General features: G+C 32.4%; 1 protein-coding gene across 1 annotated transcript in view; it reads right to left on the reverse strand.

The window, feature by feature from the left end:
- The window catches only part of LOC106787160, a 54,989-nt gene that overhangs the window by 24,663 nt on the left and 13,357 nt on the right, over nucleotides 1–16,969 (reverse strand). The gene's annotated exons all lie outside the window — the stretch shown is intronic.

Here is a 16,969-nt window from a genome sequence, read left to right on the forward strand (position 1 = left end):
AAATGTATGATAGGAATATTTACGTTTCAGATAAATATAATCGTACGTAAAATTAATTTCTACCAGTATCAGAACGTGAGAATAATTTATGAACGTTCAAACGTACTACACCATATGCGTTTAAAACTGAACGATAGTAATCGATTTTCGAAGACTTGCATGTTATGTTTCCGCGTTTCCCGCAGTTTCAGGTGCAAGAAAATGGAGGAATTCGTTCTAGTCGTAATATCGTAATCGTTGAAAGCGTTTAAGAAAATGGTAGACGCTTTGTTCATCCATGCGTACATTTCTTCAATAGATACACATATATGCATATTCTTTATAGGTGTATCAATTAGCGTGGTATACGTGCAAAAATATATATCATTATATTTTGATTCCTCTATTGTATATTTTTGTGTATACGGATTTGTACATATTTTATTAGATGCGCGTAGTTGTTTGTACCTGCATCTCGTTGTGCACGTGAATTTTGATACATTTATGCATACAAGTATTTCCAATGTTTAAGAGTAATGGTAGTAGTTTTGTTCACGTGAATTTTTGTTTAAACGTTATTTCTAGATGTGTATCTATGGATAAGTGTATTTCTATATGTTTAGCCTTGAATTAGTATACTTCTTTATATGTATCTAGAATAAAAGTATATTTCTGTAGGTGCATTTTTGTTATAAGTATATTCCAATAAGTGTATTACCATATATATATATAGTTTGGTTACTGTATATTTTAGAATACATATATTTTTATTTGTATATTACTATGCAATACGTAAAAGTGTTGGTAAAGAAATACTTGTAGCTGTTAAGCCGAGAGTTACGTAAACTCGATACTTTAAGCTTACGAAGAAGAAGAAGAAGCAAGCAAGCAAGCAAGCAAGCAAGCAACACACAGAGCCAGCTGACTGACTCGTTCTCTTTGCCTCGAGGCCACTTTCCAGACGAGTCTGATGAAGGTAACCGATTCTTACCTGGCGATACAACAACTCGATGATGATATAATCGATTTCACGTATACCTGTAACCATACTTTATCAGATACCAATGATCTAAGCTTCAAAACTTACTAATACAATAACACTTAATACTGAATATTCAACTTATTAACATAATTCACACGTTAATTACACATATATTCTTTTTTTTCTTTTTTAAGAAGATTAATATAATTAATACACAGTTGATATTAAAAAGTTCATTTTGATTAGTATAAATTCAGGATAACCGTTTTACGATTCTAAAACTTTCTCTTCTTAAGTCAGAGATGTTTCCTTTTATTCTCTTTTTTTTTCTTTTCGATTTGTTAAAAAGCGATTTCGCGAAAGTTTGGGTCGTTAAGAAAACTGTCTACTACTACTCTTGTGTAAAAGAATTGAAGAGGATCAGTTTTATCGAGTGGTACTTCTATATACGAAGACACTCGTTCGATTCGTCTCTCTCTCTTTCGCGGGTCGATCATCCCGGACGAGAATAAACGAACACCTCGAATCTTTGCCAGCACTATCCTCTCGAGAGATTAAGACCGCCTTGCACAAGAAAAATATTCTAACAGCTGTAATTCGGTGATCTACTCGAGTGGTTAGAAGTGAAGTAAACAGGTTTTGGAGTATCGTGTCAATGAAACAGAATGAGTGAGAGTGAAATAGTAAAAGATAGAAAGAGAGAGTGAAAAGATGCACGACGACGTATTTGGAATCCTAAATTTGTTGAAATATATCAAACGTCCCAACGTTCCTATTAAATTAGACCTACAATCTTTACTTTTATACCGAATTACGTATACAGTGCTGGATTTAGCAAACATTAAATTTTCTTCATGATTATTTATATTTTCATTTATTTGTAATAGTACAAAACTTATATTGTAAATACGTAAAACAATTTTCATTTTAAATATAACTTTTGTCTTATATATTTATTACAAGTGTGACACAATGTGTACGAACCAATGAAATTAGGTTAATAATTTTTAGGTTTTCTCTCAATTATAGATATATTGTTATATTATAATATTTTAAACTGTATCATATATATTTGTATATCCATTTAAAACAATGCCACTGTAAAGTCTGACGCTTTATAAACCTAAATCTATATCCATCCATCCATCCCTGTATAAACCTACGCACAAACATATACAATGCCCTACAAATGTACACACATACAATCATCGATATCACAGATACCAGTTGGCGCAAGGCCAATGAATAAATCATCCAATGAATAGCCCATACATATCACCGATTTCTTTGGTGGATAATTTAAACACGTGATATGAAAAAGCCATGCATTATATATACACTAATATGCATTTAAAACCACAACGGGAAACATGATCTAATTGACTACTACTATTCGTAGATTAAACTTGTCCTTGTATAATTTTTTGTATGTCAAATAATTGATCACGTGCATTAATTATATTCGCAATTGCAATTAAATTCAAAATTAGAAGTGAGAAGAGAGGAGGGGCGGGGGAGGAGAGGAGGAGGCGGAAACGAATTTTGTGGAAAAATCACAAAACGTAATATCAATAATCTTTTGCAGAAAAAAAAGAATCGCGAGGCATGTGTGCATTCGGTAAGATTTTTGTAGTTCGAACGTTGTCCCGCAATTATCCGTGCACGAGGAGTCACGCAAACCCAAAGAAATGGAAAATTCCGCTCCCAGGGAATAATATGTCTACTATACCGATTCTATACTAACGTTTGGTGTTACGAAACCTACACGTTTTTATTGCAATAACGACTGAAAAATTATACTCGTTTGAAAACGATCGGCCAATTCGGAAGTATCTATTTCTTCATGTGTTTTTTTCTCTTCTTTTTATTTCTCTCTTTTTGTTGTTTCATTTAAATTTTTTTTTCTTCTCCCATTCCAAGAATTATTCTTACGGATAAGAACAAAGTGAGCGTGTAATAGCAAAGATTATTATTATTATTATTATGTTGCGTGCGTTTTGCGAGAATCGTTGCATAAAATTTATTAAAACAAATTTCAGCGTTTTACGATCGGTATAATTCGGAAACAAATTTTTTCATTTGATGAAATTACTTTTACACAGTAGAAAATAGTGTACAAGTAATACCCAAGAAATATTATTATTATTATTATTATTAATATTCGTGACACATAAAATTTATAATAAATTTAATAATAATCCCCTCTCTCTCTCTACCCTCATTTCTTTCTCTCTCAAAAAAAAAAGAAATAAATAAATCGGAGGTAGAAAGAAAGTAAAATGAAAGTTTTCGCAGACTTTGAATAAAGAAAAAAGAAAAAAAAACAATGCATAATTTATAGTTGGAAAGAAAACGTAGACACGAATTTCCGCGTAGCAACGAATGTGGGTGGAAACAAACGGCGAAGGGGGAATATGGGAGAAAACATTTTCCTGGCAAATTAGAACGAGGAAATCGGTAAAAGTTTTATCGGAACTTATACTGCACGGCGTTGAATGATTATGTTTAACGAAAAAGATAAAAAAAATAAGAACAACAAAAAAAACTAACAAAATCGTATATAATTATACTCCCGTAACAGAGAACAGAAACACAGTTTGCTTTTTTGTTTTGTTTGTTTTATAATCTTTCTTCTTTCCTCTATATTTAATAATTTCTTCCTGCTTTTGTGAAGGTAAGCATGATCGTAGGAAAAGATGTCGGACCAATATCGGTTAGTTCTATCTTTGGCCTCGTTATCGAACAGTCTTTTTATAGTTAGCAATCGTTTATTATAAAGTAGAACGGGTTACAAGTAGAAGTAAATTAGTTCGATAGAAATAAGAAAAACAAAATCTACATAATTATATTTACGAGAGAGAAAATGTTTAGCAATTGGAATGTGCAATTTAAACAAAATGAATCTATTTGATTTATCGATAGATCGAAAAAACACATTACATTTTAGATAAATATAATATTTATTTTTTTCATTTATTTATTACTTGTTTTGATCTTATATTAGATTAGGATTGGAAAAGTAAGACATTATCTATGGGATTATAAAATATCTTTTTTATCTTCTGTATAATAAATCAAACGAATGTTTGGTGCTCTAATAACTTTGATTGCATTTATACGTTTAGATCACGTATTAATGCATTTATCTAAATGTAAAAAATAATTTTAATAGAGAGACACGAAGAGAGGTACATGAAATCGTTGGTTCAGATCTGTACGTTTACTTTCTCCAATTTGACGAAGATAAGAAATTATAAATGTTCGAATTGTACTCGGTTAAACATATCCTGAGTTATCGTACATTTTCTATAATGTAAATCAAAATATTTGCGAAGAGTTTAAAATTAAAAATTCAATAATAACAAATTGAAAATATAAAATAACAAATAAATTAATTTTACATATAGATGAATATGAAAATTATTTAAATCGATATCATAAATGGACAATAGATATGTCTGCACGATTAAAAACATATTTGGCTCGAAATCATGCATAACGTGGCGCGGAAAAAACTTGTGGGACAACATAACATATAGGTGTAATATTAGAAAGTGATATCAGGATATTTTTCGGACTTGATGTTTAACGTAGAGTTAGTTGGCCCGGGGAACTTATCCGGGCGTGCCGAGAACCAACAACCATGCCGAGAACCAACCAAACCGAGAACCAGCCGAGCCGAGAACCCGATCGATAATCCGCAAGAAGAAAGAGAGGGAGGGAGGATGGGGCTTGCTCAGAACGTGAGCGTGCATATTCTACTTTTATTTCTTTCTCATTCCGTTATTTACAATATGTATAGATACTTAAAGAAAATTTTTCAATCAACCTAGTAATTAAATGCTACTACTAATAATTTTTCCAAATATCTAAATATAGAAAAGATTCGTGTAGAAAACAATAATTTAAATTGATCAAATTATCGCGTTAATTATTGTCCTAACATTTTTATCTTTTCATTTATTTACTTTAAGGGAGGAATAGGGAAAAGGGGTAGGTAAATTATGAAAGAAATACAACGAGAAAGTCAAAGTAATGATTTAAATAGATAAAGACATTCGACAGAGTTATTTGCATACCCACCCAACTGGATCAAACAAATAGTTGAAAACAATTGAAGTTATATCGTATCAAGGGGTAGATCGCGTGTTAACAGTCAATAGTAATAGAAGAAGAAGAAGAAGGCTTTTCTAATCGAAGAAATAAAAGAAAAATCTTATCGGAAGAGAGGCTTTTTTGGATTTGCACCAATGGAAGTAAATAACCGTTCTTGTTTTAGTATAAAAAAAAAAAGAAATATAAAAGAAGAGTGTGTGTGTTGAGAGTTGGCTTACCTCCAAATCGTTGTTTCACTCCACCATACACGGTGGACGATAGAAAAAGGATAAAAAAGAAAGAAGAAGGGGAGGGGTTAGCGTGTCCATGAACCGGAAGTGTAGGCGTACGAAGTAAAATCGATCGGAATGGAAGAGGAGGACAAAGTAAAGAAGGGGGGAGCTGAGGAAGGGTTTAGAAGGAGACAAAGTAAGAAGGGGTGAAGGTGGGAGGTGGAAAGTGGGAAGAGAACGGGGGTAAGAGAAAAGGTATTCGTGAAACTCCGAATAGTTGTTAACCACGAGGGTACTCTGGGTCGATGTTCGAGGTCACGAATGAGAAGGAAGGATGGATAGATGAACGAATGGATGGATAGGTCGATCGAAGGAAACCCTAGCTAGCTAGCTAGCTAGCCTGTTTGCCTGTTTGCTTGCTTGCTTGCTAGTAAGTTAGCAAGCCAGGCATTCGTCGTTTCCCGTTAACCATGCTTGTAAATCTTTCGAGAGACGGCTTGGTAGAACGAGATAAGAAGAGGAAGAAAGATGACTGAATTATGACGATACCTAGAAGATCAAACTATCGTTCGTTCGTTTCTTCTTCTTCTTCTTCTTCTTAGATCCGACCAACGTTTCCCATTCGATGATCATTCTTTTCTTTTTCTATTTTTTTTGCGAATTTAGATTACTGAGATAGAAAAGGTCGATTAATGTAGCCATTTTGAAATGATTATTATTGTGAAATATTGTATTCTTATTTGAAATATTCGTTAAAACAATGTTAAACGTGTGTGACACTTGTTGTCACACAAGTATCTTATGAATCATCAACACTATAGTATCTGGTAACACTCGTACCAGATACGTCGTCGTTGAAATTTTCATGAGAATCGTGGAAAGATTTATTTCCAATATCAATCTCAATTTTGGATTCAAGTTTGTGTAAGGAAAAGGAAAGAAAAATGAATTGAAGTGGGTGATGGGGTTTGAGTTGGCGGGGGCCGATGGCGGGGGCGGGNGTATTATTATTGTGAATGAAGGGAGGAGGATGGGCGCAGCATTGACACGACGACGACGACGACAACGACGGCGGCGGGGGCGGGGGCGGGGGCGGGGGCGAACAGGTAGGTGGGAAGAAGGTTGTTTGCGAGTTCATTGTAAAACGCAGATACTCGAGGCGTGAGGTGAGGAATGTGCTTGGGTTTGCTGAAATAGGTAGTAGTAGGTAAGTATACTTACTACGAAGGCCACTGCAGCGCTTCGTTCGGCACGATCGTGAAAGTGCATCGTCACAACTTGCCGATTCATAATGGCCGTACTGGCTTATATATTTTACTATAAGTGCGAATCCGATCATTATATCAGATCGCAAATGCAAACAATACTATTTCGATTTTCTCAAAAATTTTAATACCTATGATCAATATTTTTAAGATGAAATACACGTTTCGCGAAAAATATTGTCAACGTTTTACCGATTTTTTTCTAGCCGATTTGTGAAAACAATCCAACATGTATTTTGCATTATTTTCGAAACAACATTGCAATTATTTATTCCGTATCTTTATCCTCCTTACACTAATTTTGCGACGTTTACAATAATTACTTCTATTAACGATTAAAAGCACTTGTTTTTGTTTTTTTTCTCTCCAATCAAATCGTGATTATTCGTGAGTAGTAATATTTACCTTGAAAGATAATCGTTGGATTGGGAAATATCTAAAGATCGTTAAATCTAATCAGTTATTTCGTAGTTCATTCATAAAATAGTTTCTATTCTGTTAAAACAACGACACGCGAGAAATAATTAGACGTCAAAGAATTACTAAGAAACAAATCACCCTATTCTTTTTTTATATCGTTGATGTCAACACACCATGACGAAAATTTAATTTAACTAAAAATAAGTCTTACGTTAATTTCTCTACGACAATGACAACGATGATGTCAAATTTTTCAAATATTAATCATTCATTTGGGTCAACGTCCATTCACAATTCTCACATACATGTGATTCAATTAATTCAATCATTTTTGTTCTCTTTCACAGACGTAAGAGAAAAAATGAAAAAAAAGATTACAATGTTTTTGATACTACGTAGAATCTTGTTGACAAATCTAACACAGTCAGCTAGCTAGCTAACTAACTGACTAACTCCATAAACCAACGATCGCGTTTCATTCCTTGGAATTTTGATCGTTCACGTCGTCGTTGGTGTCGTGAGATAAGAAGAGACCGTGATCTTTGAGCAACGAAACGCAATCTTGCATGGGAGGAACAAGAAGAGGTGAAGGGGAAACAATGAAAAGGATTTTCTAAAATAAAAGAAGGAAAAGTCGAGGACTCCAGGGTAAAAAAGGTGCGGCTGTTGAACGTGATAAAGTATAGAATAACTTGCAACATTTCTGCAAGTAAATAAACGCAAAATACTTCAAACCTATAATACCGTGAACCGAAATTATTTCGCAATATGTTCTCACGGAAAACAATCGTCCAATCATTTAAACATTTCGATAAAAGTTATAAGAAATTTTAAATGAGTATTGTATATAATATTTGAGAAATATTTCGGTACTAAACGCAATTGTACTATTATTCTAAAAACAAAATACTTATGCTAATAGTCGAACTGTTAATTCTGGAATCAATAATTAAACAAACTTCATAATATCGATAAAACAGAAGTAAATAATTAGAATGTTAGGTGGTCTCTTCGTATAATTTGATATTAAACCGATAGATAAGAGTTTGAAGAAAAGAGGACACTGTATGTTTGGATCGGATGGACATAGATTATCCTCTTTGCGGATGGCAATAACGAGCATGCGAGTTGTCTCCTTGTTCGTATGGCCACCCGCCGTTTCCAGGAAGAAAGACGGCGTATCATCTTCCATTGAGCCTCTTAAGACCTATTCCCAACGCGGATCTATCGAAACGTGACGTAATAGATGAGCTGAAAGAAGATAAAGAGAGAGAGAGAGAGAGAGAAGGTACCCACTAACACGTATCCCCCCGATTGATCCCTTCAAACGAGTTCAATTCGAATTAAACCGCGAATAGAAATTGCGAGAAATACTAAAGTTCGCGTTTATATCATGTTTTCGCAAACATTTAATTATACGAACAAAAGGGAAGAAACATAAACCTTGATGATTCCTTGTCGAATCAGCTATCTAACGAATAAGAAAACCGCATAGTCAGATATTTAGGTAGGTCTCGTTTTGAGTTAGCGTCTTTTTTACTTGATATCAACAAGATGGCGGAGTCTCATTTGAGTTAGCAGTTTTGTTTTCAACGATAAACGATTCTCTTTCCGTCGTAGAGAAGAAAAACTACTCCGATTTCATGAATTTTCTATGACTCTTTGTCATATGTAATATTTATTTAGTATTATGTATATATATATATATTATATTATGTTGATTTAATTCAATAAATAATTCATATTATACATTGTCTTTTAATAATTGATTAAATTAAGGGGGATTATATAGGAATTAATGGTGTCGTGCGAAAGGAAGATTCAATTCGTATTATCGCTTATAATGAATCATTCTTCTTAATCGTCCCCCTTCGCACCCCTTAGCTCGTCAATTCGAAGTATACGAGATTGGCCGGAAGTAGGAAATCTATACGCGCGTGTCTATCTATCCTTTGACTTATTGTTAAATTACACAAACGTACATATATAAATGTGAGTGAATTTATATATCCTACACGTATACGTATATCAAATTATTCGACAAAAATGACGTTGCTAATTTTTATTACCTCTCTTTTTCTTTTCTTTTCACAAAATAAGTAGACGATTAATATTTTCGAACAATTTCGTGTAGAATAAATTAGGTTTTTTAAAATGTTACTGGCAATATTGTAGAACAATTTTTTCCATGAAATATTTACGAATACAATAATTATTTCTAATAGGTTTAACATTTGCTAAGTGTAAATGTAGGTGTAAATGTAGGTTTACGCGAGCGAATAAAACAGACAAACAGACAGACAGACGGTTTTAGGTCACGGACTTTTCGGACTAACGAGCAAATATTTTTGCGCGCGCGTGTTCGATACTTTTCACCGAGGAAAGGAATTCACCTATGGTTGTTTGTTGGATAATATATACGAGTATAATATGTGCGAATATGTGTGTGTGTGTGTGTATGTGAGAGTGCGCACGCGTTATCAACGATCTTCGACGATGGGTGGTGGATCGAACCGTCCCGACGCACCCGACGGCTGAAAACGATGGATACCATGGTAACCATGGGGGGAGGGAAGTGGCAGGAGGCAGGGGKGCTATGCTATTTCACATTTTCTCTCTCTCTCTCTCTTTCGTTCTCGTTTCACTGGCCCCTCTTCCTCTTCCTCCTCCACCCCCCTGTCCCTTCCAGCACGTAGTCGACACAAAGCTGTGACAAAGAGTGAAAGAGGAAGAGAGTAACTAACTTTATGGTACAAAGTCCTGTTGACGTTAAATCAATTTTATTCTTATGCATTATTTATGCATTGGTTGAATTATTTTATGGATAACTCTTAACGATTTCGAATATTATTAATTCATAGATTTTGTTCGAAATTTGTACTTATAACGTTTTTCGGACAACGTATATAGGTCGTCCGATAAATTCGTGTGCATATTTCGAAATTTATTAAACAATTTCATATGTTTTCTGACAAAATATAAATGAGAAAAAAACATACTATAATTTTAAGTGGGCTTTTGAAATGACGCAATTATTTGAGAGAGAGAGAGAGAAAAAGAGAGAGGAAGAGATATATAGAAGAACATATTTCATGAGGGCAAAGTCCTGTTGACGTTGAATCAATTCTTATTTCTATGGATTATTTATATACGCGAGAATAAATATTTTCTAAAAAAAAAAAAAAAACAAAAATAATATAAGAAATATAGTAAAAATTTACTAGGTGTTAGGTACGACGGAATATAAATAATACAAAGTGGATAGTATATAGGAGAGAATTTGGCAAATAAAAATAAAAAGTAAAGTAAAACATTTCTGTCTGTTTTTATTTTAGAGAAAAGATGAAAAAAAAATAAAATCAAATATAGAGACAGAGAGATAAATTTTATGCGAAAGAAAAATGTCTATACTATATTGTGTAAAAAAATAAATTTGTATAATAAAAAGTGAATGAACAATTAATTTTGACTCGATGCAACTAAGTTCCACGTTTGTAAAGATAAAAATATTCATATTACACAAAGAGGAAAGATAAAAATCTATAATTAAATTAGATTATTAGAAAGTGACGTAACGTAGACATTACAAAATGATAAGTATTAAAGAAGATTAAACAGAAATAACTTAAGGAAAGTAGAAATTCGTGTTATTTTATTGGATAAACAACTACGAGAAAAATATATGGAAGAAAGAAAAAAAAAAATAAAGAAATAAAGAAAGAGAAAGAGAGTATAGTATACCCGGAAGTATAAAATCTAAAATCTAGCTTAGATCGAGCAAGGATAGAAATAGAAAGTGTAATCGGGACTGGAGCAACGACGTTTCTCACGATCGTTTTTCTTTCTATTCCTTTTTCTTTTTCTTTTTCTTATTCTTTTTTCTAAGAGGAAAACTCTTATAACCCTTCGATATTAATTCGCGAAACGTCCTCTATTTTCGAGAAAGTTCGACTCGAATGATTCATCGCTCGTATGTCCGGTTTAAGAGAATATTTTTAACCCACTTATAACAGAGAGTTAGGCTGTTAGTTGTTAAGATTTCAAATAAAAAAATGGGAGAGGAAAGAAAAATACATACGACGATTAGATAAACGTGTACGAAGGAGTGGCACATTTAATACGCATCATCTCTTTTCCCCCTTTTTCCTATTTTTTTATTTTTATTTATTTTATTTTCATTTTCTTTTCTTATCTAAATACGTGCACGCAAGCTAATTATATTTCTGCAATTAATATCGTACCAATCTTACAACTTAGTTGCATTATCTATGATTGCATTTTGTATATAATCGTTTATGGTAAATAAATTTATTTAATCATTTATATATCACGATTAGAGTTACACTTTAAGTAACACGTTTATATAGACACGTTACTATAAGTTTTGTATTATCTCTTTTTAAATTATCATTTTATTTAATAATAAAAAAGACGAATAAAAAGAAAGAAAAGAGAGGGGGGAGAGGGGTGGGAATTAAAAAATATTAACAGTTAACACAGAAATGGTAATAAATATTTTTAAATGACGCGAGACACACGCCTGACGAGTCGACGCGTAAAATCAGCTGTCAACGTCGAAAGTCAATCGTCAACTAACTCTCTCTCTCTTTTTCTCTTATTTTCTCAAAACGTTCCTGCTTGCCGCTGCTGTTTCCTAAGTCTGACGTTTAACAAGAATTTACATAGACACTTTAGAACCTGTTTGCTCGTACAAAACTGCATACGACGTGATTTAAATAAGCAAACCGCGTGCGTGTTGTCAATATCCTCACGTTCCTCTCTCGTTATTATACCGTTTTATAATACGGATACTTTGTTTGGAATAATCTATATCAAAGAGAGAGAGAGAGAACTTATTAAGAAAGAAACAATTTGATTCTGCTCGAATTATTGATTACAGTAAAACGAAAATATATAAATATATATACATATATTGTAATAATTACATCTTTATAGTGTAGCTTTATTTAAGAAATTGTATAAAAATATTAAAAGAATGCTAAAAATGAGAACGTTATAATCTTAAATTTTATGCATTAGGTGCATTATTAACTTTATATACATGTGCAACATTTGGAAGAGCATATAAACAACATCTAATTAAAGTAATTTCATAGAGGACACTGTTTCTTTTCAACACTGGACAAATGTCGTTTTTGTGAATAGTTCGCCTCAATATTTTTTATACTTATAGCAAGCGGATTTTAATAATTTTTATACTAAATTAAAGTACACTCTTTTGTCTATACGTAGAATACCTTTTTGAGTTATAAATCAATCTGCAAACGTTCATAAAATGTAAGAGAATACACTGCTGTAAATTGTGCATCTTTGCAATTTCTTTGAAAAGTTTCGGTAAATATTTTTTATACTTTTAGCAAATGGATTTTAATGAAATTTGTATTAAATTAAAGTACACTCTTTTCTGTACGCATAGCATACCTTTTTGAGATATAAGTCATTGTTTACTTCGATTGCATTCAAGCCAAAGTAAACGATCTGAATTCGTGCCAATCAAACAAATTCAATTGACGAACCTTTCGAGAAAGTAGGTACAGAAAGAAATAAAAATAAAAATAAAAATAAAAAAAGAAATACTCTCGGTGGGGAGTGGAATGAAGTTAACGAAGGACACTCTGGGTGGAATGAAAAATGATAATGCTAAGTTTACGGAAGGCCACTATAAGACGAATTTAGGTTTTGAAAGAAAGAAAGAAAGAAAAAAAGAGAGAGAGAGAGAGAGAGGATCATGCTTGTATCCAATTGAAACTCGAGTGGTAGGGTCAAGGTTTCAAATATTACGATCATTTAATTCGAAGGATAACAAATCTTAGAATAAAATGTATTTTAGTCTCTTCGAAAATTGGGTCGACCGTGACATGTTTTATTTTCAATTTAATTCCACTGATTTATAACACCTGTTCGGTCGTCTCCGGTCAACGACTGTATCTTGAATACATTTATATTAGTTTTGTATAAACGTTGTGTCGAATAGAATATTTTTGTCCAAACTAAAACGAAATTAAAAAATATTTTGGTAAAATTTTCGTCCGAAAAAAAAAACCACGAGTCGTGGTTTGTGAAATTATTTTTCTCTTTATCTTTCTTTCTTTCTTTCTTTCTTCTTCTTCTTCTTATTATTATTATTAATAAACCTTTAACTAATAGATAATAATTTGAGGAATATATAAAAAGATAATAAAATTTGTTTAAACGAACCTCGAACGATCTACCCTTTGAACAAAATTCTCAACGAAAAATTGCGGTGCATTAAAAAAAGAAAAAAAGTTTCGATCGCAATGACCTTTGAAGGATGCGAATCGAAGGATGCAAGGAGGAAGAATGAAAGGTAGGATAAAAATTGGGATGTGTTGAAACATATATATATATATATATATATATATACACTTCATTAAAGAGTATAGTAAAGAAACAAGAGATAAAACGGAGTATACCGTTGAGAGATGAGTGACTCGTGCGAGAGGAGGTCGAGAATAAGTGAGAAAGAGAGAAAGAAATAACGTGTATGTGTTGGTAAGAGAAAAAAAAAAGAAAAAAGGTAGAGAAAAAGAGAGAGAAATACCCAGTCACCCCTGGCTTTGGGTCGATACCACGACCTTGAGACGCGTCGCCGCCTTGGTACGCTCGAACAAACCTCACTGCTTCTCGTAAAATGAGATTCAAACTTGGACGCATGTGTTACGGCATAATGTAGACAACAACAACAAAAAATACCTCCATAATGCAAGATATTAATCGAATATTTAACATTTTTCTGACAGGTTGTTTCCTAATTATTCGGATAACCATCACTGTAAAAATATAATTCATACAAATGAAGGGGAAAATCAAATATAATGTAAAGAAGAGTACTAAAACGTAAGAATAAAAATAATTCCATAGTATGGAAAAAGATAAAATATACCTTACTGTTGTCCCGTTTTCTATCATATTCCTTTTTTTAGATTCAAAGCTTTCTAAAGAAAATAATTTGTACAGATATACCATATGTGTGTACATCTACTTACATATATATATATATTAGAATTGTATAGATAGAAACTACTATAAGTACACTCGAGAAGATGATGATAACTAACATAAGCTTTACAAAGTGTACGAGGAATAAGAAGAATAGAGATCTTATTGAAAGTTGCATTGAAATACGACGATTCACGTTCTCGTATTTATCATTAGAAATTTTCTTTTCTTCGCTGTGGTATAAAAAAAAATACAAAAGAGAGAGAGAAAGAAAGAAAGATAGATAGATCGGGAGCGGGATGAGGAGGGAGAGAGAGGGGTAGGTTCAAAGCAAATGCAGTTTTCTAAGGAAGATAATCAATATGAAAAAAGATGCATTTAACGATAAAACAATTAATTCGAATATTTTCGTACCTTTGGTTACTTTCGTCTAGTTGCTTCTACAGAAATTTTATTTCACTTCGAAAAAAAAAAAGAACTTCTTATCAGGAGGGAGTGGGTCGGGACATAAATATGTATCATTATTTTGATCTAATAGAACGAAATCGGCGCCATAGATTATTCGAATCTATTTTTAAAATGAAACGTTTGTTTTACGCGCAAAACAACGCGTGGGGAAAATCTTTATCCGTGAAACGGGCAGCGTCATCTATTTATAGATCAAGACGGTTCGAATAATGCCTCTCCAATTTGTTCCCTTCGGCCATTTTGAGTTGGTAAATGACGTCATAGAGACGTTTAGAAACGGAAGGAAGAATGGAGTATATTCGCGTTTCCATTTCGCGTATATATCTCTATATATACACACACATATACATACAAATTCGGGAATAAATAATAGTCTCATCATGAATCGGATGTCAGACACCCACGCCTAAAAGGGAAAAGGGGAGGAATCCAAAGTTTCGCTTACAATAGAAATCATTTTGACCTGATTTTCTCCCGATCAATTTTCTCTTTTTTCTTTTCCTCGACTCGAATTTTATCCCCGTAAGATAACGAAAAAAATAAAACAAAATAAAGAAAGAAAAAACTGGCGACGTTACTCTAGGAGGGGAAAAAAAAATACAAAACTCCAACTACTATATTAAGTAATCGGAAATTAAAAGTCAGCTGTGCTCGAGCGTTATCGATAGAAAAATGAAACGAAAAAAAAAAAAATTAAAGAAACGTTTTAAACCTCTCTAAACGATAATGAACGTCGAAACGTTTTGTCGTAACTTAAAAATGATTATATTATTATTCTTTGCTTACTATTAGAAGTAAACTCTATCAATATGAGACGTAAAACAAACTACGATAAGCGGAATATAACTGTTTTAAGAGTTCTAACACGTTTCCATCTATGTTTTATGTATCTTTGAGAGAGATATCTGTGTGTGTATATAAATATATTTATATATGTTTTACAGGTGTGTTCGAGTGTATTTGTATTGCAACGAAGATAAAAAAGAAGAAGGAAAGAGAGGAAAGAAGAAAAAAAATGTTAAGAAAAAGAATAATATGTATTGTGAAAGAGTAAGAGAGTTAGAAAACGGAAATAAGAATATATATACGGATAGTTTAGTGCACACCATTTCCGGTCTGTGCTCACGTGTGCGTAAAGGCGTTACATAATGTTCGAGCGTGACGAACAGTGCGTGCCGATTCCATTCGATCTATGAGAAACTCTATGAAAATTCACCTTCGGTTTTCTTCGAACGTATCTACGTGATATTAAAACTTCTGAGTTAACCCACGTGATTAGAAAACTCAGGAAATGGACATTGACCTTATGGAATGGCACGAATTTTAATTTACATTTTAATCTGAATTACGTTTATAAAGTTTCGTTCATTTGATTTTTCGAAGAACTTTTTCTTTACTATTTTCATTTGAAATTCAATTAGAATATTAAATAGACAAAAATGTGTTGGTGCATAATATATGTATCCTAAATAAATGACCATTTGCTTTCAAATAATATAATATATAACACGCAGGATGCAATTTGATATATCAGAATATGTATTACGTAATATTTAATTAATGATTTAACAAATCAAGTTTGTCTATTTGCGTTTAAAAAATAAAAAGAGACAACAACAGCAACAACAACGACAACGACGAGAGGTGTTGCCAATTACAGAAAAGTCTCCTGTGCGTCAATCACACTCGAGCGCAATGCGGACTTTTCCTATCGTGGAAAAGTTTTCTTCTTTTCTTTTTATACACTTACGTGTACCTATATATATATATATGCACATGGTTGTGCTCTCTATGCCGTCAATGACACGACGAACTAGTACCTTTTCATTTGTGATTTCTCACGTTTGTTTGTTCGTTCGTTCGTTCGTATTATTCTTTTCTTTTTTTTATTTTACATGTCACACACTCCTCATTAGTATGTTCATCCTTACGTCATTCCTTATTTGAAAAAGAAAATTAACTCGTCCTCTGATTTACATGAATTGTTAATTCTATGTAATTTTTCTTTTTCTTATTCTTATTCTTCTTCTTTTTTTTTTTTTTTATGTTAAAACAAAACCGTGCAAATACAAAATCACTGTTAATATGCAAAAAGAAATATATTACATTGACGGATAAGTGTCTGTGCACTTTGTTAACCATCATTATATTTTTGTATTTTTATATCATGCTAACATTAATACAACAATGATTAAATGTTCACATTTGTGTTACATTTTATTGGAAAGAAACTGGTTCATATTACGTATATATTATTTTTTTAATACCATTCGAATTTTATATTAGATTTTTTCATTTGATTAAATATACTTTGTTTTTATATGAATTCGATTAATAATTTTTGTATTATTTTTCTATAAACTGGTAGGAGACCTATCATATTTCTTTTGCCTAACGATAGATGATAACTTACGGTCATTCCCGTTACGTTAGATAAATAAAAAAGCGAATTGATGTCATCATCATCATCACGACAACTTTACCCGTGTCATCTTCGTTTACTTGACCATTGAAAAATAAAAATGGTATTCTTCCTATGATCTTTG

This window comes from Polistes canadensis, unplaced genomic scaffold (assembly GCF_001313835.1).
Source record: "Polistes canadensis isolate GaletaPanama2010 unplaced genomic scaffold, ASM131383v1 scaffold_94, whole genome shotgun sequence".
NCBI lineage: Eukaryota > Metazoa > Arthropoda > Insecta > Hymenoptera > Vespidae > Polistes > Polistes canadensis.